This window comes from Myotis nattereri (assembly GCF_964212035.1).
Source record: "Myotis nattereri genome assembly, chromosome: X".
NCBI classification, from domain to species: domain Eukaryota; kingdom Metazoa; phylum Chordata; class Mammalia; order Chiroptera; family Vespertilionidae; genus Myotis; species Myotis nattereri.
Genome location: NC_138078.1, coordinates 38,264,116 through 38,289,816, shown reverse-complemented (window position 1 = coordinate 38,289,816; position 25,701 = coordinate 38,264,116). Strand labels below are relative to the sequence as shown.

The 25,701-nt window shown below is 38.8% G+C and overlaps 1 pseudogene across 1 annotated transcript in view; it reads right to left on the bottom strand.

Annotated features, from left to right (window-relative positions):
• Positions 1-6,136: 6,136 nt before the first annotated feature.
• LOC308511659 (ADP-ribosylation factor-binding protein GGA3-like) overlaps positions 6,137-25,701 on the bottom strand; it is a 44,204-nt pseudogene continuing 24,639 nt past the window's right edge. Inside the window, exons 2-4 of the transcript in view lie at positions 8,316-8,449; positions 7,255-8,215; positions 6,137-6,967 (exon numbers count right to left, since the gene is read on the bottom strand). The product of the transcript in view is annotated as an ADP-ribosylation factor-binding protein GGA3-like (transcript). The remainder of the gene's footprint in view (positions 6,968-7,254; positions 8,216-8,315; positions 8,450-25,701) is intronic.

Sequence of the window (25,701 nt, the reverse complement as noted above, 5' to 3'; positions counted from 1 at the left end):
AAAATTCATTCCTATTGAAATACTACCTCACAGAGTCCTAAACTCTGGGGTGAGCCCACAACATTAGTAACAAAGAAACAGAATTTCTGGAGGATGAGGCCCAGATCAGGATTTTAAAAAGATTCCCAGGTGATTCTAATATGCAGCCAAGGTTGATAACCACTGTTTTATAGGGATCTGGGCTTCTCCTCTACTTCGTGGACCCCTACTTCCTGGGATTTTCCCATGTTGGTTCACCCAGAAAGCAGACTAAGTCCAAGCTGATGGCATCAGCATGGTAGAAGAGAGAGGGGGAAAGGGAAAGGGAGAAGAACAGGAAGAAAGAGGGTGAAAGTAGATTGTAGGGAGGGAAGGGAAGAAGGGGGAGAAGGAAAGATGGCATTAGAAAATTTAGAAAGAAGCTTTAAAAACTCAGCATATGTACATTTTGGTCAGTGAAAGATACAATTTAAATTTATGGGTTAGCATTTTTAAAATGACAGAATAGGAGACTATCTTTTAATGCTTAAGCTCACCTCTAAAGGTCTTAATCAGGCATTGGGGTGGTATTGTCTTTATAGGATTGTAGATTGCTAAAGGGGGTTGTGGTAGACCCTCAGTGGGACTGGAGAGGAAGGTTGGAGTATACCAATGGGAGATGCAACAACAAATGGGGTGTTGATGAGAGAGCATACCCAGCCCTGCCAACTTCACATTATTGCTGGGTGGTTCAAATAAGGTAATAGTTGTGAAAGTGCTTCGGGAAAAATGTGCTAATGAAAAGAGCACGGACTTTGAGGTAAGGAAGGCCTAGTTTCTATTCCTAGCTCTGCTCTTTTTAATTTCTAACCCCATAGTAAACAAATGGGACTACATCAAAATAAAAGTCTTTTGCACATCAAAAGAAAACATCAACAAAATGAAAATGGAGCTCACTACATGGAAGAACATATTTGCCAATGACACAACTGATAAGGGGTCAATTTTCAAAATATATAAAGAACTCATACAACTTTAGTTGTGTGATCTTAGCCAAGTTACTTCAATTCTCTGAGACTCACTTTCCCTCATATAGGAAATAGAGTATAGAGGATAATAATAGGTCATTGCTCAAATGCTGTGCATATTAGAAATAGTTAATACCTAACAATAGGCATTTGCTAAGTTGTAGCTGATGATAAAAATCATGATGGTAAAAATTATTGCTACTGATTTTCATATGTTAACTTATCTATTGCATCCAAACAAAATTTACTTCAACTTTTTGTATATAAATCCACCATAAACAATACAACTGCTCTATAAATATGAGCATTGAAGCAGTTAAAGGCACTGTGCTAACTAAGGTTTCTGTTGTTGTTGTTGTTGGTGGTGGTGGTGGTGATGGTGGTGGTGGTGGTGGTGGTGGTGGTGGTGTGTGTGTGTGTGTGTGTGTGTTTGGGATATGTTTGCTAGATGAGGAATACAAAGATGAATCTACTCTGAGCTTTCCTTTTAAAAGAATTTTTTAAATATATATATTTCTTTATTGATTTCAGAGAGGAAGGAAGAGGAAGAGAGAGATAGAAATGTCAATGATGAGAGAGAATCATTGATCGGCTGCCTCCTGCATGCCCCCTACTGGGGATTGAGCCCGCAACCCAGGCATGTGTCCTTGGCTGAAATCGAACCCGGGACCCTTGAGTCTGTAGGCCGACACTCTATCCACTGAGCAAAACTGGCTAGGACTATTATGAGCTTTTTATCAAAGAGTTTACTGGCCCATAGTGCAGGCAAAACATGTACTTTTTTCATCATGCAGAAACCTCCTAGTAGCAAATGTCATATAAGAAATCAAAGGCAGCAAAATCTCAGACATCTCTCATGGCAAATATGTTTGCCAATACCTTTCCTAGGGCAAGGGAAACTAAGAAGAAAATAAACAAATGGGATTACATCAAAATAAGAATCTTCTGCACAGCAAAAGAAAACATTAACAATTTGAAAAAGGAGCTCACCACATGGGAGAATGTATTTGCCAATGATACATCTAATAAGGGGTTAATTTCCAAAATATATAAGGAACTTATACAACTTAACAAAAGGAAGTCAAACAATCCAATTAAAACATGGGCAAAGGACCTAAATAGACACTTCTCCAAAGTGGATATACAGAAGGCCAAGAGACATATGAAAAAACACTCAGTCACTAATCATCAGAGATGCAAATTAAAACAACAATGAGGTATCACCTCACACCTGTCAGAATGGCTACCATCAACAAATCAACCAATGACAAGGGCTGGAAAGGATATGCAGAAAAGGGAATCCTAGTACACTGGTGGGAATGCAGCCCTGGTAACCACTATGAAAACAGTATTGAGTGCCTTCAAAAACTTAAAAATGGAACTCCCATTTGACCCAGTGATCCCACTTCTAGGAATTTATCTTAAGAATCCTGAAACACCAATCAGAAAGAATATATGCACCCCTGTGTTCATAGCAGCACAATTTACAATAGCTAAGATCTGGAAACAACCCAAGTGCCCATCAATAGATGAGAGGATAAAATGCTGTGGTACATTTATACCATGGAATACTATGCAGCTGTAACAAAGAAGGATCTCTTACCCTTTGAGACAGTATGGAGGGACCTGGAGAGTATTATGTTAAGTAAAATAAGCCAGTCAGAGAAAGGTAAGCGTCACGTGATCTCATTCATATGTGGAATGTAATAAACAAAATAAACTGATGAACAAAACAATCCAGAGACATAGATGTGTGGAACAGACTGAGGAATCTCAGAGGGAAGGTGGGGGTGGGGGTGGGGGTAAGGAGAGATTATTGGGGAACTTATATGCATATATGCATATCTCATGGACACAGACAATAGTGTGGTGAAGGCCTGGGAGGGGTGGGTGTGGGATGGAGAGGGTGAATGGGGAAAAAAGGGTACATCTGGCATACTTTCAGCAATAAAGTTAAAAAAGAGATACAGATTAAGTCCTATGATGGTGTTAGAAGAGAGAGAGCTTGTGAATGTGATGGGGTGGGTGGAGAGGAGTTGGGGTGGGTGGAAAGGAGTGAGAGTGGAAATTGGGAAGATTCAGGTAAAAGAGGTGACTTTTAAGCTAGCTTTGGGGTTGGCTTTGATAGGAGAGTAATATTTAGTTATCCCACTAGGGGGGTGCAATTGGAATGGATTAAAGAAAAGGACATTCATAATGAAGGAAACAGCAAAAATAAAGGCACAGACCTTAGGTACTGCAGACTATTAATGGACAAGCAGCAATTCAGTTTTGATGAAGCTTAGCGTATGTGAAAGAAATGTTTAAGTTCACACACATATAATATTATATATAGCTACTCAAAGAGAAAGTTGAAATTTAGCAGGGAGATAAAAGAAAAAGCAAATGTTTGTATATCAATAAATCTATCTATCTCTATATATCTAGATATATAGACAAGAAATATGTGATCCTGGCAATTTCTACCTGCCCTATATATTTTGTTAATTTACCAAATTACTGGCATCTATTAGGCTCCCCTCCCAAGAATGCTTGATAGGCCTTAAATATGCTCTATCAGCTGATTTTATCTCTAAACATTTTCAAGAACTTTCTTATGTGTGTTTTCTTAACACTCTGTAATGCTGCCTGTGATTTATTCCATGTTCAGAACGGTTAAATACTCCCCCTCCTCCAAGCCAAGTATTAAACAAGCTGGACTGTCTCATGTTATCCCAGCGTGGACCTCTTGGTTTAGCTATTTCATCTCAGTTATTTCCACTTGGAGCATATTTACATGACCAAATTCCATTTTCTCATTTCCTTCTATTACATTTATGCCATGATTTTTTCTTGTCACTATTACAATTTTTTTAGTACAGCTGTATTATCTGAAATTTAGTAATTTGTGAATATCCCTGACAAAAAAGGCCCCCCTCTTATTCACTGATTATTTCTTGGCTGAAAGGCTAAAGCAGATAATATAGTTAGTGAGGAGTTGCTTCAGCTTTGTAAGACATTTGCTTTTTTTTGTCCATGCCAGTGGAGCAGGGTCCACCAGCATGTGCAAATGAGAAATATTACACTGATGAATATTTGTCAAGGGCAGAAAGGGAATTTCGGTTTTCTTCGTTTTTAAATAGAGCTTGGTGATTTCTTTTTCAGTTGCCTTTCAAGCAGGTCAGGTGGTACTTGTGGGGCACTTTTTGCTTTCAGCACTTGTGTAACCCAGACATGGTGCAATACAGTCGCTGTGTTACATCAGGGTGACTGTAGTACATACAGTATATAGCAAATAAAGACTTAAAAAAAATTCCATGGGAGACATTTCTTGCAAGTTGCACAAGAACTGTTTAATTATAAGTGACTCTGGATAGTGTAGATGGAGGATAATTTTAGTTTTCATTTTATACTTTTCTGTAGCATTTGCATTATTTTTAAAAATATAAGCCTACATTTCTTTTTAAAAACAGCTTTACTGAGTTATAATTTATACACTAAAACTACACTTGGGTTTTTTTTGTATAAGATTTGATGAATTTAGAAATATGCAAATACCTGTAATACCTTTATTACAATCAAGGTAATAGATATATCCAACACCTCCCAGAGTTTCCTTGTGTTGTGTTTGTGTGTGTGTGTGTGTGTGTTGAGAACACTTAACATGAGAGCAGACATTTCTTTTATTAAATAAAAGAGTTTTGTCGCCTGGCCAAGCCTAATGTCCAAGTTTCTCAGTTTGACATTTAAAACCCTCTAGGATGTCATTCTATGCTACTTCTCCAGCAGTACTTTCCTTTTCTTTTACCTATGTCCTACTAGCTGTGTGAGTCTCTACATAGAGTCTGGCACAAGCTAGCTGGGGCTGAGCATTGTTGAAGCAATAGGATCTGGCGACTCAATTCAAGCATGGCCCCCAATCTCACCACTTCCAGACCCAACATCTTGCTCATAGTATCCCTCAGAGGGATACTATGAAGGAAGTCAGAGTTTCTGGGCAGCAGGTAAGCCTAGTGCAATGTATCTGACCCTGAGGCCTTTTGTTCCTGACTGTATGCCATACCACAGGCCATCTGGAAGTCAAGGCAGAAGGATGCAGAGGAGGGCAGCTGTCCTCTATTCAGAGACTCAAAGGGCAAGAAAGCAATCTATTTCATGCCAAGCAAGAGGTAATGAGCAGGCTGGCCTGTTCCCATGTGGGAGGCACACTTTTCCCCAAAAGCTCCAAATACCTGCTTCTGGAGAAGGGGAAACATTGGTTCTCTTCCATTTTCTTTTCTATCTTTAGTTTGGGCTGCTTTGAGGGTAAGTTCGATTTCTAATGCCCTGCTGAAATGTCCATAGGACACAGCCTGCTACCACCAAGGACAAGCATATACTTATCATCTAGTGGCCATTCCATGCTGATGCTGCCATGGAAGGCAGCACACCAACTCCATTCTCTGTGCCCAGGCCCATTTGGGATCACTGGATTTTGCCCACCTCCCTGGAGGTAAGAATAGGATCCTGACAGAAGGGGGAGCACAAAGCAGCATGGCAGGTGTGGGGGTGGGGGAGCTGAGGCCTCTAGGGGTGGTGAGGACCTGGTCCTTGAGGAGAGACCCCAAGTCTCTTTAGAGACCTCCTCCCTTGTGGCATCAGGGGATACCAGCATGAGGGGGGAAACAGGGGTCCTCAAACTTTTTAAACAGGGGGCCAGTTCACTGTCCCTCAGACCGTTGGAGGGCCGGACTATAGTTAAAAAAAAAAACAACTATGAACAAATTCCTATGCACACAGCGGCGGCAAAAAACACCCAGCGGCCCGGATAAATGTTTTCGGCAGGCCGCATGTGGCCCGCAGGCCGTAGTTAGAGGACCCCTGCAAAGCCTTGGGTCTGTGTACCCAAGGGAATAGTGCAGAGTTTGTGGCCACATCCCACCCAATAGTACATTTCAAGTCACACAGGTACATAAAAACAGGTCATTTTAAGGGACCAAAGGAGGAGAGCCCATCACAGCAGCAACTCAACTCCTGGCAGCAATGCCCAGGGCCCCTGCTCAATACCAAAGCTCTAAGCACTGTGGTCAGGATATGGAGAATGACTGGACCTGGAGAGCCCACTTGTCTCAGGACAACCTCCTTGGGTTTCAAAGTGGAGATGACAGCATCCTCCAGGCTCATTGGTTCCCCTACTGCTCCACAGAACCAAACTGGTGTACCTCACCCACCTCCATGCTCAGCTGCTCCCCCATGGTGAAGGTCAGCCTATACTGAAACTTTGCCTTTACCTTCAGTAGATTAGCCAGCAGCATGACCTGGGTGATGGCTGTAGGTACTGGAAGGGGCTAAATGGAGGGAGTTTTGTCCCATAGGGTGGCAGCAACTTCACTGTCATTGATGTGTGACCTGCAGCACAATGCTGTTGATAGGCATGGGATCCATATTCAGCATGGACACAACCACCACCAGCACAACAGCCTTTCCTGACTGACACCCCTTGGCAAAGTGAAAGAGGATGTGGAAGCTGTTTTTATGATAGGCTGTAACAGAAAGGGCATTGCTAGGCTTGACAGATTCCAGGGAGACATGGACACTGCCCAAAGAAAGCTCAGGGCCCTTCATGGGGCTCCCTTGGGACAGGAAGACAGGTAGTTGGAAGAGAGGACTGTGAGGACCCATGAGATTGGCAGGAAAAGCCTAGCTGAGATGCTGGTGGGGATCAGATGAGAGGTGGTGGCCCTGGGTAAGAAGCTGGAGGACGTGGGTTTCACCAGGCCTGAGGTTGCTTTGACTTCTTCTAGAAGTTAATCAAGGGCATCCAGCTGGTGTAGGGTGCTGTCACCCAAAGATGAGCCATGGTATCCAGGGGCTGTGGGTTCAGTCTTTGGGGCCAAAGCTGAGGTCAGTCCAGTGGGGAACAAAAAGCCTGCTTTTGGAGGAGAAATGCTGGCTGAGACCACAGGAACTGGGAAGGTGGGTGGAAGTAAAGCTTGGGAATTGCCTGTAGGGGTTGCTAAGGGCTGGAGGATAGGCCTGTCTAAGGGGCTACAGACAGCAGTCCCAGGTTTAGAGCTGAAGAAGACCAGGTTTGACTTTTTTTTTTTAAAATATATTTTATTGATTTTTTACAGAGAGGAAGGGAGAGAGATAGAGAGTTAGAAACGTTGATGAGAGAGAAACATCGACCAGCTGCCTCCTGCACATCTCCTACTGGGGATGTGCCCGCAACCCAGGTACATGCCCTTGACCGGAATCGAACCTGGGACCTTTCAGTCTGCAAGCCGACACTCTATCCACTGAGCCAAACCGGTTTTGGCAGGTTTGACTCTTCATTCTGGAATAGGGGCCACTGGCTGTTTCCAGCTGACTCTTTGGGAGGAGCCCTAGGGGCTGGGTCAGTGAGGCTCAAGCAGAGCAGCTCCTCATCCAGCAAACAGGGTTTGCTTGTGTTGTTAGGCCCTGAGGGGAGGGGGCTTGGCCTGGCTAGACTAGTGGCTGTACCCAGGTCCTGAGGTCTAGGGAAGTGGAGGGAGAAAGGAATGCCCGAGGAAGCCGGGCTGGGGGCTGGGACCATACTGGAGATGAGCTGTGTGCTGTAGCTAACTCCACAAGATCAATGAGTGTACCTTGGTTACTGGAGTGGTAGTTTCCTTCACAGTCAGGCATTTTGAGGTGGCCACCTCACCACTGATGACCTGCCCTTCAATGATTGTTTTATCTGAGTTTGTGACCTGCTTGTCACTGACTCTCAGGATGTCCCCCAAACTATTGTTCTCTATCTCCCTGGCTAGTTTGAGTACATCCGCCTTTTATTCTCACACTGATCAAATAGCTCCTTCATGTGCTTTTTATCTGCCTCTGATGAATCCTCTTTGCTGTAATGAAGTAGTATTTCACTGAGCAGCCTCACATTGTTATTAACCTCCTATATAGTTTGCAAATGCTTGTTAATCTTCTGGATGTGCACCTCATCTTTCTTCACCATGGACTTGATGAGCTTATTAGCCTCTTGCAGGTCAGCTGGGTTTTTGTTTTTCAAAAACTTGGCTAAAAGCTTGGATTTATCCTTATCATCAAAAAGGTGGCGGGGGGGGGGGTGGAAATGATGGTGGAGAGGGGATCAGTGAATCAGACTGCACTATGCCCTGTATCTGAAACATGTGGTAGGCATCCTTGATCTTCATTTCTTCTGGCAGGGCCAATGTCCAGCTATAAAGTAGCTCGGTAACCTTGGTATTCACTTTCTCAGACACCCTGTCCCTCAGGTACTTTGAAGAGACAACTTTGATAAACACATTAAAAAACGTGGAACTTTCCCCTTTCATTATGAAATCTCTTCCCACAGTTCTTCATACATGACTCCAGAACCATTGGTGCCTGAACTGCCTCGCATTCCTGCAGAGACTGGAATTTTGTGGGCTAGCAGTAGGACAGCTATCAGTGGCTCTTCAAATCCTTTTGTTGGTCTGATCACAGAGGCCAATTATGTTTTCCCAGTCCTCCTGATGGTTGCAAGAATTGGTGGTTTTAGATCCAGAGATAGAGAAGCATCAATCAGATTGTTAAACCTCAGAAGGAAGGTAGGGGAAGGTGGGGGTAAGGGGGAGAGATTAACCAAAGGACTTGTATGCATGCATATAAGCCTAGCTAATGGACACAGACAACAGGGGGGTGAGGGCATGAGTGGGGGGTTTGGGAGATAATGGGGGGATGAGTACACATATGTAATACCTTAGTCAATAAAGAAATTAAAAAAAAAAGAATTGGTGGTTTTACTCAGCCAGACGCCAGGCCCTCTCCTTCCGCTGCCATATTGCAGCCTCCTGGGCACCTTCTGTTTTTGAGCTAAAAGTAACTTGAACATATTATCATTAAATGTGGATTAGACATTAATAATCAATTTAAATGCTTTGTTTCATCAAGTTTAACAACTTATGAATGTCCTGAATAATTTGTCCTGGAGAAACTAACTTCTCAGAAATGACATTATATTAGTTTTACCACTCATTATTATTTTTCTGAATAACTCTACCAGCACCACTACCACCACCACCGCTGCCAACAACAACAGCAACAACCTAACAGTTCTATAGCTCTTACTATTCACTAGGCACAATAATAGCTCTTTACTTATATTAAATTTATATGAATTCATCATTTCTACAACAACCTAGTACAGTGATGGCGAATCTTTTGAGCGCGGCGTGTCAGCATTTTGAAAAACCCTAACTTAACTCTGGTGCCGTGTCACATATATAAATTTTTTGATATTTGCAACCATAGTAAAACAAAGACTTATATTTTTGATATTTATTTTATATATTTAAATGCCATTTAACAAAGAAAAATCAACCAAAACAATGAGTTCACGTGTCATCTCTGACACGCGTGTCATAGGTTCGCCATCACTAGTATGAAAGGCATTTCCCCTCCATTTCACAGATTTGAAAATTGAGGCTCAAAAAAGCTGAAAAATGTGCCAAGGGGCCACCAAGCTGGTAAATGAAAGAGATGCTACTTCATCTTAAGCAGTCTGTCTTCATATTCTATGTTCTAAACAAGTGGTTCTCAACCTGTGGGTCGCGACCCCTTTGGAGGTCAAACAACCCTTTCACAGGGGTCGCCTAAGACCATCAGAAAACACATATATAATTACATAATGTTTTGTGATTAATCACTATGCTTTAATTATGTTCAATTTGTAGCAATGACATTGGGGGTCACCACAACATGAGGAACTGTATTAAAGGGTCGCAGCATTAGGAAGGTTGAGAACCACTGTTCTAAACTATTAAACTAGGCTGGTTCAGCTCCAATTTTGTATGTGTCCATGGACAAGTCCCCTCATTTCTGAGCCTTATTTCTCTAACTGAAAATAGGGAGGCAAAACTAGTCTGAGATTATAAACTAGCCATCTCTGTGTTAGAGGTGGCCAGCAGTTATGTTTTGATTGGTCAGTACTTATTTTAAAGTTGATTAAAAATGAGGAGATTATACAAAATAATACAGATTTCATTTTGCCAGGAGCCTGATCTCAGCAGGGGAGTGCTGCTGGGAGTTAGAAGAATAGGGCAATTGGATTTTCTGTGAGGAGGTGATGCTGGTCAGGCTTCAGGAAAGGTGGGAGGAGTGGATCTCACCCCAGAGCCACACAACTTAGTCTATCCCAGATACTGCCCAGATGTCAGCAGAGTGGAACCACCAGCCGTCAGGAGGGTGGGGATGCCAAGAGGCCAGAGAGTTGGGCTTGGGGATCTCCTATGAGGGGGTAGTGTCTATCAGGTTCACTAAAAAGGGGGGGCAATGGCTCTTGCCCCACAGTCTCACACTTTTTTACTGAACCTCCTCCTTTAGTCTTCCCAAACCTTTACACCCTGGTCCAGGCAGCTGACTCCTTATCAGGGCACAAGCTCTGTAAGGCGGCGAAATAAGGAGTCAAGATGGTGACTCTATTTCACTCCAGGTTGATGCCATATGTAGAGGCATGCTCCACCCAAGTAAGTTGGTTTCCTATGCAGGAGAGTGACTCAGTACAGGGTCCAGGAGGCTGTCCCCATATCCCTCTCCCCAGAGCCTCAAACCCCAGTCTCTCTTTGCAAATCTCTAGTTCACTACACCCTCCCTCTACAGAAGTCCTGGGTGAGTGGATGCAAATGAGATTTTGTGTATTGGCCCTTTAAAATGGCACCTGTGTCTCTTGCAGACTCCTGTCTCTCCCTAGAACACAGAATCCCTCCTGATTTTCACAGATGTTATGTGGGTTTCTCAAACAGATCTGGTGCTCTGGGCTGAGGATCCCAGCTTAGGGTTGAGACCCAATGCATCCCAGGGTGGGATATTTGCAGCTGAGATCTCCCTCCAGAATCTTAGCTTCTGACTGTGGAAGCAGAGCCAGCTCTTTTTGCTTCTCCATCCTTCTTACCAGTTTTGCTGTGGATTCTTCTCTAAATCCTTGGTTATTCTTGTTAAATCCTTACTTCTCTTCAGCTAGTCTTCAGTTGGTTATTCAAGTTGTTTGCTCTATATTTTAACTGTAATTCCAGTTTTTCCCCCCCTGGGAGGAGATGAGTGTAACATCCACCTACTCAATCCCCATCTTGGATTTCACTTGCTTCACTTTTTTTTTAAATATATTTTATTGATTTTTTACAGAGAGGAAGGGAGAGGGATAGAGAGTTAGAAACATCGATGAGAGAGAAACATCGACCAGCTGCCTCCTGCACACCTCCTACTGGGGATGTGCCCGCAACCAAGGTACATGCCCTTGACCGGAATCGAACCTGGGACCCTTCAGTCCGCAGGCCGATGCTCTATCCACTGAGCTAAACCGGTTTTGGCTCACTTGCTTCACTTTTAATTAGTGTTTTTGACAAAATACAAACCATAAACAATTGGTTGTTTGTATTCTTTTCATGCACCCATGAGTTTAATTAAGTGACTATATAGGCAAAATTAAGGTGTGTTATGGACTTGCTGAATCTTGGAGTCTTGTGGCCTTTCTGCATGTCAATAGAGTTAACCATGAAAACATATTTTACCAGCACAAAACAGGAAGGGAGAAAGTAAAGAATGGAGGTCAGTTGTTACTCTCTTAAATTCCATCACATGCTTCACAGCGTGTGCAGACACTTCACAGAATATAACTCTCCATTACCTTACAATGGAAACTTGGAGTTCAAAGGATCTGGAGAATATCTAATCTAATCTCTTAATGTTTAGAATACAGTCCAATGCCCCAAATTGGAAAATAACTCTGTTGAATTTGCAGTTTCTCAGACAGGTCAAACAGTTATCTGAACCCAAAGTTGTCCCGTTTGGTAAGTTTTAGATTTAGATCGTATACATTGATTTTATAATTCATGCATAGAAATGACTCTGATTAGGCAATCTTGTATTGAAGAGTGTCAGTATCAAAAAAAGAAAGTCAGTATCAAAAATATCTCTTGACTTGGGAATGGAGTTAGCAGGGTGTGAGTGTACAGAATGATCCAAAATTTCTTTGTGTGCACCTTTACCACAGACAGGTTAAGATCAGTAAACAGATACTCTTTCGGCACCATTCTACAATTTGTACTTTCCCCATCTACTTTGGTTTTGTAAACCAACTGAAAATTCACCATACATTACTGAATTACAAGAAAATAGGCCTCTTATATCTAGGAAATATATATACTTTTCTCTTTATTGGAAATAAAACTGAATTTGTTGAAGTCAGCAACCATGTCTCAATTCAAATTTAATTTGGGCTCAAGAAGTTCTCAGGTACTCTCCAAGCAAACCCTCTATTTTTGTACTGTATCTGGGCATAGTCTGGAGTCTAGTCTTAAGGACTGGCAATCTCAAAACTTAAGACCTGTTTTATGAATCATAGCATGGGGGCTGATTTAATAGTGGCCTTTGTTCTCCCTGCCTTCTGGTGGAGCCTTACCTCAACAGTGTCTCCACTTTTCCATTCAGCAGACTTTATTATATTTGCCTTTGTCACTGGATTGTAAAAATTAATAGTTACCAGAACTTTTTCATCTCATTCCTATCACAAAAATATTGACAGGTTATTGATATTTGGTGTGATAATTACAAATAGGCAGGACTATTTTTTGAGTAGCGAAGATAAGTACTCTTTGCTCAGTATTTATTATGTCTGAAGCCCTTTATGTACATTGTCTCATTTTTCCTCACAACAACTTTATGAAGAACTATTTTTTTCTTTCTTTTAATAGGTGAATAAATTGAGGCTTAGAGAAGATAAGTAACTTATCCAAGAATATATAGCATGTTAGTGGTGGAGCTGGTATTCAAACCCAGGTTTGTCTGATTCCAGCATTTGAGCTCTTAAGTACAATAATGCTATTTTCAAATTGGGAAAATTGATAAGAAATTTGGTGTTCTGTCTACATAAACTGCATTTGAGTAGTGGGTTGAACTACATATATAAGAGTCTCATGAGTCCTTTGAGAGACATAGTAGATGTAGAAGAAAAGTCATAGTCTTTTAGAATCCAAGAGGCCCCACTTTGAATCCCAGCTCTGCCAGTTACTAGCTGTGTGATCTTAAGTAATTTCACCTCTCTAAGACTGCTTTACCTTACCTATAAATTGGAAATAAAAATATTTACCCCATAGGGTTGTAATAAGTATTAAATAAGATGATGGCTGTTAAGTGCTTGGAAAATAGAATATCCTAAACTTGTGGTAATTGCAGGAATTATATTTATTGATATCATTGTTGTTATTATTAAAGCTATATCAGATTGAGAGATAGAATATTAGATTAAGGAGCCTATTTTTAGATGTCATTGTTTTGGGTTTCTTAACTTAATGTAATATTGACTCTGTGTGGAGGTGACCTTCATAGGAGTGTTACAGAATATCTAATACACCTTACTGCTCTAAGCAAGTGTTCATTTGGGTACAGGAATTTAGGGACTTTTTCAACATTTTAAAGAAATATTAAGTTCCTGCTATGTTTATGGCATTGTGCATAATAGAAAGAGACATATGATCTAGGGGAGACATAACAGTCATTGAACAATTTATATATGATCCCATTTTATTCTTCAAATTTACTCAACAGACACTTAATGAACAACTATAGTATTCAACGCTCTTTGTTAATGCAGGCTATGGCTAAGGTAGAAAAGAAATAAATCATAGATATGAGATCTTAGTCCCTGTTTACATGGAACCCTACATTCTAGGTTGAAAGTTAAAAGTGCCTTCAGAAAGGTCAATACATGGAGCAATATAAAATAAAATAAAATAAAATAAAATAAAATAAAATAAAATAAAATAAAATAAAATAAAATAAAATAAAATAAAATGATGGCTTCTTGCTGGGACTGGGTGTAGGAGGTAGCATTTCAGTTGAATCCTCTCAATTTGTAGATAAGATAGAGAAGGGAGTGAATGGTTTTTACCCTATTCTTTTTAACCCAGTATAATTTGTTCTTCTATTTTGAAGCATAGTATAGTGTAATAATAACTACTGCAGGCTCTTGAGCCAGATAGTCAAGGTTCAAATCCTGGTTCAACAATCTACTTCTCTGTCCTGTGACTTGATGTTGTCATATGACAAATGTAAGAACAACAGAGCCATCCTCATTGGGTTTTTGTAAGATTAAGTGAAATAAATGTACATAAAGCACTTATTACAGTGCCTGGCACATATCAAATGTCCAATAAATGTAGGCTATTTGTTATTATTACTAGGTTTTTGATACTGATACAACTGATGTTTAATCTTTCAACCCACTGTAAGTGAAATATTCTATAATCATTATGCTTTAAGGAATAATAGGAAAAAATGTAACAAGAGGGGTACAAAGATGAGTGCTGAGAAAGAAGTGCTTTGCTGTTATCTCAATAAACATCTAGTGAGGCATTGGCAGAAAACCAGTATGTGGAGCTTGCCTTGTGTCCTTGTTTGAAACTTGTTAACTCCATACCTGGAACACAGTATGTACTCAATAAGCTCTTGCTGAATGATTTTATGAACAAATAAAATTTGAGTTTTATTTTATTTTTTTCTTATTGAAGGGGTGGTCTTTAAAATGCCTCAACTTTCTCTGATCAGAATTGTGCTTCTCTGAAGTGATTCTTCTAGTCTGTAGGATAGAATTAATCATTATTCACATTCTTTCATTAATCAGAACTTCAGAAACATTTGAACAAAGCCTGAAGAGGTATAACATGAAAATGTTTAATTTTACCTTTCTGCCTTTGCATCTGTAATGTGATGAGCAAAGAACAGAACATTTAAATTTGACTTGTTAGGTTTCTCTTTTCTACAGTGATTCAAATGAAACATTGAAGTCATACTAGATTTTAGAGACAGACAGATGTAAGGAAATACAATTATCATTGACTATAATCCCCTTAAGGGTAGAATTCAGGTCTAGATTATTTCACCCTTCCCAGCACCTTGCACTAGCTCTTTCTTCTTGAAGGCATTGATAACTAACCCTTGAAAGAAAGAAAAAACTCATTTAACATGTGGTGCTTCAGAGGAACAAGTCTCAGTACTGGTTGGTGTAGGATTGAAGGAAACAAAAATTGGGACTGTGAAAAGGAATGAAAAAAGGAAAATTTGAGAGTGCTGATATAAAACTTGGCTGACTTCCACAATCTAGCATAGGGCTTTTCCTGGATAGACTAATTGCACTGGTGATGCATCTGAGTATCTGAACAGAACAGGCAGCAATGAAGTGAAGGATTTAATGACATATATACTCTTAAAACAAATCAAACTTTTAAGTCTCATTTAAAGCCCATTAGTCTTCCCAAAGTCCCTTTAGCACAAGTTACCTATAAATCTGAAGTGGGTTTTTTGCTTGGTTCTGTTTCCAGTATGGTACAGAAGTGATTGCCCTTGTTATAACACTTCAACATATTTTTATTATAATTTCTTCTCATCTTAAAAGTTTAATTCTAAGGAGGATTTAAGTCTCCAATTTTCATGTGTCACAACAAACACTGAAAATTCTTTTATCTCTGGCTTATGGAAAATTGTTGACTTGGACAACACTAATGTCTTCCAGCTGTAGTAACTATTCCTGTGCTAATCTAAGAATGTTAATACACATGAGGCTAAAGTATCCTTCCTAGAAAATAACATGCCTGGATTTGGGTAGTTAAAAAATGACTGGGTAGTTAACCTGGATTTTTCCACATGTAGATTTATATTTTTGTTTGCTGGGAAAAAGTTATAATAATGTAAAGCTATAATAATGCAAAAAACATTCCCCTACAACACTTACAATGTGGTTACAGATCTTACCATCATATTCCACACTTTTTATAGTTATGGATTTATTTCCCTTCCTCTTGGGTTTTGGGGCAGCTGTAGGTGAGACTTTGTATCTCCTGTTATAAAGACAATTGACATAGCATATGTTTGAATCTCTGTCAACATTCCTCATTAGCTTTATACTATTTTGTTTTTTGCCAAAGCTTTCTGTTTAACAAAGATTGATGTTCATGGCTGAACTGTAACACACCAGATTCTATTTATTCACTTTTTCTAAGGTGGGCCCCTAGCCAAATTGTAAAAGCAGCACAGTTGGAGGTCAGTTCAGTCTTCACTTTCAGGTCCACAGTGATCTCATACTCTGCACATTCTCTTGTTCCTCTATCAAGGTGGACTTTTTGTAAAGTACCTAATAAGCAGGCATGCATTGAGATGTAACTATGGGGAAAATATTGCTAGGTTATGTCTTCTAGGATGGATTTACATTTTCTCAATGGGTCAAGCTTTAATCCAAATGACATGTTAACAGTGCAATTTCTATTTGAGAAGTTTCCCCCTCCCCTTGTGGACATTGGCAGTTTGCTTAATCTGTGTACACAAAAGACTCTTTCTAAAGGGTGCGTTATCTACTCTTTCCCAATTTGTTAGGCTTTGTTTGGCTTTTCTCAATGTGTCCCTTTCAGAAAGTGTAGGAGAGATGAGCATGGAGGAGAAACTCTGCAGGAAGAATACTTGGATTGGAATCTTTTTTTCATCATTAACTTGCTGTGTGACTGAACAAATTACTTAGCTTCTTTATATCTGAGTTTGCCCATCTGTAAAATAGAGATAATAAAAATGTTTACTGCTATAGGGTTGTTCTGAGAATTAAGTGAGAAAATATATAAAGATGTTTAGATCAGTGTTTGGCAAATAGTATGCATTATGATAGTGATAGCAATTATTTTTACTATGTTCCAACCTTCTATTTTCATTTGTTTATGTTGTAACTAAAGAAAAGTAAACAATGAAGGAAAGCAAGATTGTAGGTCAGAAGTCTCCTAGAAGAAACTGTAAATATTCCCATGTCTTTCTTTCTTCTCCCACTACTCAACACCAGTCACTTTTCTATTTCTTCTATCTTTTTTCTCTTAAAAAATTTCAAGCCTATCACCTAATTTCATGCCTTTATTTGTCCTGAATTCCAACAACTTTAGTGACTAAAATTTCCCTTCTTTTTGAGCCTCTGGTCACTTGATTTAGCAAGCATTGTTATAATTTACTAATCTATAGGATAAAAGGACACTATTGGGACCCGTCTGCCTAATCAGTTATTTCCCAGTCGAGTTCTTGGGTCAATCTTTCATAGTATTTGTGCTTAAAACTCAAGAATAGGTCTCCTATTTTTGTCATGGATTATTAATTGTCTGAGACAATTGAATTAGATGTATGTATTTTGTTACTGTTTTATCAGAAACCGTAACAGCTTTCTAATGAATTCTTGGGAGGGATTTTTTTTTAGAAAGGCAGTTGTGTATATGATCAGTGGAATATTTTACCTAGTAGAGTGATCTTGAGGCTGACTATAAGAGTAACTACTCTATTAGAGCTCCTTTTCTTGTGAGAGGTTTTAATGAATCTTATATGAATTTCATCGTGTTCTGATGTCCTTGATGTTTTCATGAGGAACAATTACTTTTCATTTAATTGAAGATATGACTTTATTGGGGTAGGGGGTTTAGAGACTCAAATAGAAACTGGGGTACTGCTAACCATAAATCTCTCTAGAACAGTAATTGTGTATGTACTTTTTTACACATTGGGATTCCAAACAAACATCCAAAAGGGTTACATGGCTTAATTAACCAACTATAGTTTTAGTTGTACATCTAGGGGTTAGGGATTCATGCTCCCAGGAGTGCTAGGATGTCATTTGTAACACAGGTTTTGAGAAATGCTAGACAAACTCCTGAACTGTGATGGACTATTTTATCTATGAGCTGACAGTTAACTTCTCATGCTATTTCTGGGTCAATGGACATAAATTGTCTACTTAAATAAATAATAATTTCTATGTTGGCAAAAATGGGATAATCACTAAGAGTTGAAGATGCAAAACAGCAACTGGAAAATCTATATGTGGAAAAATGACTGTTTGGGACCCTTGCTTATAATTAAAAAATTGACATCAAATGTTTCTGGAATACAAGCAACAGTTAAGTGAAAAGGTACATGACATATATAGAAAATATTAATGGAGAAAAGTAAAGAAACTCAGACCACTTTCATTTTAAACATACTTATCACATACATTCATCATCAAGGCTTCAAAAAGAGGTCATGAAAAATTAGGCTTAGTTTAGCTCTCTACAAAGTATGTCCTGTGAAAGCACATTTTATATACTCTGCAGTTTATAATACTCTACATGACCAGTGGAATATGTTACTCAGTAGAGTGATATTGAGCATCATTTAAAGCAATTAAAGATTTGAAATAAAATTGGACAAAATTGTTATTTATTTATTTATTTTATTTATATATAATTCACATATAACATTAAATCAGTTTCAGGTGTACAACATAATTATTTGATATTTGTTTATACTGCCAGTTATTACTTGCAATTAATCTAGATAACAATGTCATGTTACATAATTACAAGTTTTTTTCTTGTGATAGAGATTTATGATCTACTCCCTTGGAAACTTTCAAATATGAAATAGAGTATTATTATTATTATTTTTTATTGTTTAAAGTATTACATATGTCTCCTTTTTCCCTGATTGACCCTCCTGCCACTCCCACCCACCAGGAAAAGCCCCCAACGCCCCAGTGTCTATGTACCTTGGTTATGCTTATATGTAAACATAAAAGTACTTTGGTTGATCTCTTACCCTCCTCCCCTGCTTTCTCTCTGAGGCTGGACTGTTTGTTCAGTGTTCCTTAGTCTCTGGATCTATTTTTGTTCATCAGTTTATGTTGTTCATTATATCCCACACATGAGTGAGATCATGTGATATTTATCTTTCTCTGACTGGCTTATTCCGCTTAGCATAATGCTCTCCAGGTCCATCCATACTGTTGCAAATGGTAAAAGTTCCTTCTTTTTATATCAGCATAGTGTTCCATTATGTAGATGTAGGACAGTTTTTTTCATCCACTCATCCGCTGATGGACACTTAGGCTGTTTCCAAATCTTAGCTATGGTAAATTATGCTGCTATGAACTTAGGGATGCATATGTCCTTTCTGATTGGTGTTTCTGGTTTCTTGGGATATATTCCTAGAAGTGGGATAACTGGGTCGAATGGGAGTTCCATTTTTAATTTTTTGAGGAATATGCATACTGTTTTTCACAATGGTTTCACCAGTCTGCATTCCCACCAGCAGTGCACGAGGGCTCTTTTTTCTCCACATCCTCTCCAGCACTTGTCACTTGTAGATTTGTTGATGATAGGCATTCTGACAGGTGTGAGATGGTACCTCATTGAGGTTTTGATTTGCATATAACAGATGACTAGAGACTTTCAGCATATTTTCATATGTCTCTCAGCCTTCTGTATGTCCTCTTTTGAAAAGTGTCTATTTAGGTCCTTTGCCCATTTTTTTTTTTATTGGATTGTTTATCTTCCTTTTTTTAAGTTGTATGAGTTCTCTGTAAATTTTGGAGATTAAAGCCTTATCAGAAATATCATTGGCAAACATGTTCTCCCATGCAGTGGGCTTTCTTGTTATTTTGTTGATGGTTTCTTTTGCTGTGCAGAAGCTTTTTATTTTGATGTAGTCCCATTTGTTTATTTTCTTCTTTGTTTCCATTGCCCTAGGAGCGGTATCAGTAAAGCTATTGCTATGACATATTTCTGATATTTTGCTGCCTAAGGAGTTTTCTAAGATTTTTATGGTTTCTGTCTTACATTTAAGTCCTTTAAACATTTTGAGTTTATTTTTGTGTATGGTGTAAGTTGGTGATCTAGTTTCATTTTTTTTTGCATGTATCTGACCAATTTTCCAGCACCATTTATTGAAAAGACAGTTTGACTCTATTATATGCTTTTGCCTCCTTTGTCAAATATTAATTGAGCATAATGGCTAGGGTCAATTTCTGGGTTCTCTCTTCTGTTCCATTGGTCTATGTGTCTGTTCTTGTGCCAGTACCAAGCAGTTTTTAGAATAGTGGCTTTATAATATAGCTTGATATCTGGAATTGTGATCCCTCCAACTTTGTTCTTCTCTCCCAGGATTACTGTGGTTATTCGGGGTCTTATTTTATTCCAGATGAATTTTTGGAGAGTTTGTTCTAGGTCTGTGAAATATGCAGTTGGTATTTTAATGGGGATTGCATTGAATCTACAAATTGCTTTTGGTAGTATGGCCATTTTAATAATGTTGATTCTACCAATCCATGAACATGGTATGTTCCTCCATTTGTTTATGTCTTCCTCTTCTCCTTTTTCAATGTCCTGTAGTTTCCCAAGCACAAACCTTTTATTTCCTTAGTTAAGTTTATTCTTAAGTAACTTAACTTTTTTGGTGCAATGGTAAATAGGATTGATTTTTAGTTTCTCTTTCTGTGAGTTCATTATTGGTGTATAAAAAGGCCTTAGATTTCTGGGTGTTAATTTTGTATCCTGCTACATTACCAAATTTATTTATTATGTCTAATAGTTTTTTGATGGAGTCTTTAGGGTTTTCTATGTACAGTATCATGTCATCTGTGAATAATGACAGCTTTATTTCTTCTTTTTCAATTTGGATGCCTTTTATTTCTTCTTCTTATCTGATCACTATGGCTAGCACTTCCAGTACTATGTTGACCAGGAGTGGTGAAAGTGGGTATCCCTGTCTTTTTCCTGTTCTTAGGAGAAATGGTTTTAGTTTTTTTTCCCATTGATTAGGATGTTGGCTGTAGGTTTTTCATATAAGGCTTTTATTATGTTGAGGTATGATCCCTCTACGCCCACTTTGCTGAGAATTTTATCAAGAAACAGTGTTGGATTTCAACTGCTTTTTCTGCATCGATTGATATGATTATGTAATTTCTGTCTCTCAATTTGTTATGTGATGTATCACATTTATGGATTTTCAGATATTATTTCTGCTCTGATCTTGATTATTTTCTTGCATCCCTTGAATAAATCTCACTTGGTCATGGTGTATGATCTTTCTAATAAAATGCTGGATCTGATTTGCTAGAATTTTGTTGAGGATTTTAGTATCTATGTGCTCATGAGGGATATTGGCCTGTAATTCTCTTTCTTTGTGGTGTCTTTATCTGGTTTTGGAATTAGGAATGCTGGCTTCATAGAATGTGCTTGGAAGTGAACCTTCCTCTTGAATTTTTTGGAATAGTCTATGGAGAATAGGTTTTAGTTCTTCTTTGAATGTGTGGTAAAACTTGCCTGTAAAGCCATCTGGACCAGGGCTTTTGTTTGCTGGAAGATATTTGATTACTGCTTCATTTTCATTTCTAGTTATTTTTTATTCTTCCTAATTGAGTTTTGGAAGCTTGTATTTTTCTAAGAATATGTCCATTTCATCTAGGTTGTCCAGTTTGTTGGAGTAGAGTTGTTCATAGTATTTTTTTACAATCCTTTGTATTTCTGTGGAGTCTGTTCTTGCTTCACCTCTTTCATTTCTGATTTTGTATATTTGAGTCCTCTCCCTTTGTTTCTTGGTGAGCCTGGCTAGAGGCTCATCAATTTTTTTAAATCCTTTCAAGGAACCAGATCTTGGTTTTATTGATCTTTTTTTATAATTTTCTTTGGTCTCTATGTCATTTATTTCCTCTCTGATCTAGATTATTTCCTTCCTTCTGCTCACTCTAGGCTTTCCCATTGCTCTCTTTCTAATTCTTTAGGTTGTAGAGTAAAAAAAAATTAATTACCCGTTTTTCCCTTTTGTGTGTGGTAAGCATATAAGGTTATGAACTTCTCTCTCAGGCCTGCTTTCACTGTGTGCCATAGATTTTGGATTGTTGTGTGTTCATTTTCGTTTGTTGCCATGCTGTTTTTTTATTTCTTCTTTGATTTCTTTGGTAACCCAATCATTGTTTAATAGTATGATATTTCACCTCCAAGTGTTTGATCTTTTCATTGTAGTTAATTTATATTTTTATCCTATTGTGATCTGAGAAGATGCTTGATATGATTTCTATCATATTGAATTTGAAGAGACTTTGCCTGTGTCCCAATATGTGGTCTATCTTTGAAAATGACCCGTGTGCACTTCAGAAAAATGTATATTCTGTGCCTTTGGGTTGGAATGTTCTGAAGATGTCAATTAATTCCATCTGATCTAGTGAGTCATTTAAGATTGCTGTTTCTTTGATGATTTTTTGTTTAGAGGATTTATCCAGTGGTGTCAATGGGGCATTAAAGTCCCTTACTATGACTGTATTGCTGTCGATCTCTCCTTTGATATCTTCCAGAAGTTTTTTTTAATGTATTTGGGTGCTCGTGTATTGGGTGCATATATATTTACCAGAGTTATATCCTCTTGTTGAATTGCTCCTTTAGTATTATGAAGTGGCCTCCCTTATCTCTTGTTATAGCTTTTACTTTTAACTCTATTTTGTCAGATACAAGCATTGCTATCCCAGCTTTCTTCTCATTTCCATTTGCCTGAAAATTTTTTTTCCATCCCTTCAGTCTCACTCTGTGTGAATCCTTTGTCCTGAGTTGGGTCTCCTGTAGACAGCAGATATATGGGTCTTGTTTTCTAATCCATTAGCTACTCTGTCTTTTTTTTAAATATATTTTATTGATTTTTTACAGAGAGGAAGGGAGAAAGATAGAGAGTTAGAAACATCGATGAGAGAGAAACATCGATCAGCCGCCTCCTGCACATCTCCTACTGGGGATGTGCCCGCAACCCAGGTACATGCCCTTGACCGGAATCGAACCTGGGACCCTTCAGTCCACAGGCCGACGCACTATCCACTGAGCCAAACCGGTTTCGGCAGCTACCCTGTCTTTTGATTGGAGCATTTAATCCATTTACATTTAAGGATATTATTGATCAGTACTTGTTTGTTGCCATTTTTATTTTTTATGCCTGTGTTCTTTCTTCCCTTTGTATTCTTTTTACAGCAGTCCATTTAGCATTTCTTGCATTGGTGGCTTGGTGGTAATGAACTCCCTTAGCCTTTTTATGTCTATGAAGGTCCTTATTTCACCATCAATTTTGAATGATAACACTGCTGGGATTCTTGGATTTAGTCCCTTGCTTTGCATCACTTTGTTTATTTCATTCCATTCCCTTCAGGCCTTATGTGTTTCTATTGAGAAATTTGTTGATATTCTAATGGGAAATCTTTTATAGGTAACTTTTTGTCTCTCTCTGGAAGCCTTTAAGATTCTTATTTTGTCATTGGTGTTTGCCAATTTAATTATGATGTGTCTTCATGGCTATCTTTTTGGGTTCATATTGTTTGGGACTCTGTGTGCTTCTTGAACTTGTGGTTTTTTTCTTTTCAATATCAGGGAAATTTTCTGTTATTTCTTCAAATTGGTTTTCTATTCCTTGCTCAGCTTCTTCTCCTTCTGACACCTCTATTATGTGGATATTGTTTCGGTTTGTGTTTTCCCAGAGCTCCCTTAGGCTCTCCTGCTTTTTAATTATTTTTTCCAGTTGCTGCTCTGCTTGGTTGATTTTTCTTACCTTGTCTTCTGCCTCACTGATGCAGTCCTCAGCTTGTTCTAGTCTACTTTTGATGCTTTCTATTGTGTTCTTTATTGCAGTTATGTCATTCTTCATTTCTTTTCTGTTCTTCTTCATTTCCTCTTAATTCTTACACATTTTGTTGCATTTGTCTTCCATCCTTTTCAGCATCCTTATGTCCATTGCTCTGAATTCTTCCTCTGACAAATTGCTTGCCTCCATTTCGTTTACTTCCTTTTCTGGCGATTCCTTCTTTTCTTTTGTATGGGGGCTGTTTCTTTACCTTCCCATTTTTGTTCCTCTTAGAGTGTCTGTTATGTGGTTCACTCTCTACCACACTGACTGAAAGGCACAAACTACAACTCAACAAGATGCAACATAGGCGAAACAAAGAATGAATGTATTCATGACACTGATAACCCCAATAAAGGTGACCACAAGAGAAAAGAGAATGAGTGGAGAGAACAGAGCACAAAAATGATATTGAGAAAAGGAAAAAAGGTAAGAGAGAAAAGAAAAAAGAGAGAAAAGACCCAAAAAATATATGTACATGGGGAGAAAACTCCACAAAACAACCAAATAAACAAAAAAATGCAAACAATAAACACCCAGAGAAAAAGGGGGAACTGAATCTGAAGAGGCGGAGCTTATTTCCATGAAGTAAGTTAAAGGAATTGAATGAATGGAGGAATGCTACAGTTAAGTATAGAGGAGATAGAAGGAGAATGAGTGGATAAGAAGAAAAGGAAAGCACAAAATAGTCAATAAATAAAAAATAAAATAAATTTCCTTTCTTTCCTCTATCTATCTATATATTCATCTATTTTTGGAAAAGGAGAATAAGGTAGAGAGCAAATAGGCTTGAGTTTGTTGAGTGAAACTAATTAAGCAATTAGGAGATGAAAAGAGAAATTGAGGAGATGAAAAACAAAAGCATAAAATAAAATAAATTGGATTGTGAAGAAAGAGAAGAGAGAAGGGTACATGGACTTGGAGCAGGGGAGTGGAAATTAGATATATGAGTAAGCTAACACAGACTACTATAATAGTAATGCATCAATAAAGCAGATAAAAATGATCAATTTTTAACAAGGAGTAAAAAGAAAGGAGAGAGAAAAACTAAAGCATGAACAGAAGAGAAAAGGGATGAAAAAGGGAGAAATGTGGAAGAAAAGGTTGGTAAAAAGGAAAAAGTGAGATAAAGTAAAATGATGATAAAAAATAAAAATAGAATGTAGAACAATAATCAAAAATATAAAAGGTTAATTATAATAATAATAAAGAAAAATAAAAGAAAACACACAAAAAATTTCCCTTTCTTAAGTAAAAGATAACAACTAAAAAAGTATAGTAATGAAGTGTCGTTTACTTCAGCTGAGTTTTAATGTCCCATGGGGGTTGGATTAAGACCCCTCTATCCTGTTCTGTCAGGCACTTCTTAGTTTCCTTTTAGGTAGTCGGGACCACGTTGAAGTGCCCAGCAATCTAACCCTCCTCTGTGTCTGTCTCCACAGGCTTGGGTTTAGGCATGCGGGACCAATCTGCCAGCTTTGTCTGCCTGCTTTCAGTCATATTTACACAAGTGTCTATTTCTGATGTGGGCTCTAGGTGGCAGTGTTGCTGTATTAGTTTCTGGGGCTGCTAGGAGGGGCTAGGTCTTCTGGAGAAAAATGGCTCTTTAAGGTTGGAGGGACTGGGCTGTCCCAGAGCTGTATTCCTGGTCGCCTCTCCCTGCTTTGTTCCCCAGCCTCCACCAAACCACATGAACCTGCACCGCAGCCTTGTTAAGTGTTTGTAATTGAAGTATCCTATGTATTGGGTATAGCGAGCAAAAACAAGGAAAATATAAAGACAGAGCAACCGCGCCACTGCACGATTCTCTCCCCCCAGCACTTCATGGCCAGTGCTGAGCTTCAGGCTGCCTTTCTGGGTGCAGCCTCCCACGACTGTGGTCTTAGATCTAGAGTCCCCTGCTACAGGCAGCCCTATGTACCCCGTTCCACAGTCAAGTGTTACACGTGTCCCCACAGACATGGACTTGGTGCAGCACAGTTTCCTTCTGACACTCTAGTCCCAGTAGTCACACATCTCTCCCTCTCCAGCCCGAATTCCAGATCCTACCATTCTCCAGGTGTCTTCTGTCCTTTCTGGCAACAGATTGTCTCACCAGCTGTGTTTAATTCACCAATTCTGGGTGGATGTTATTCGATTTAGTTGTTTCTTCTATCTGCTCCATGAGAAGGCACAGGACATGTCTGCTTATTTGGCTGCCATTTTGTCTCCCCCTAGACAAACTTTTTAGGAGTCCACAGCCGGGGATGTTGGGGTCTTTGTGTTCACTCCCCCTTCACATCCCTCACTCACTCACACT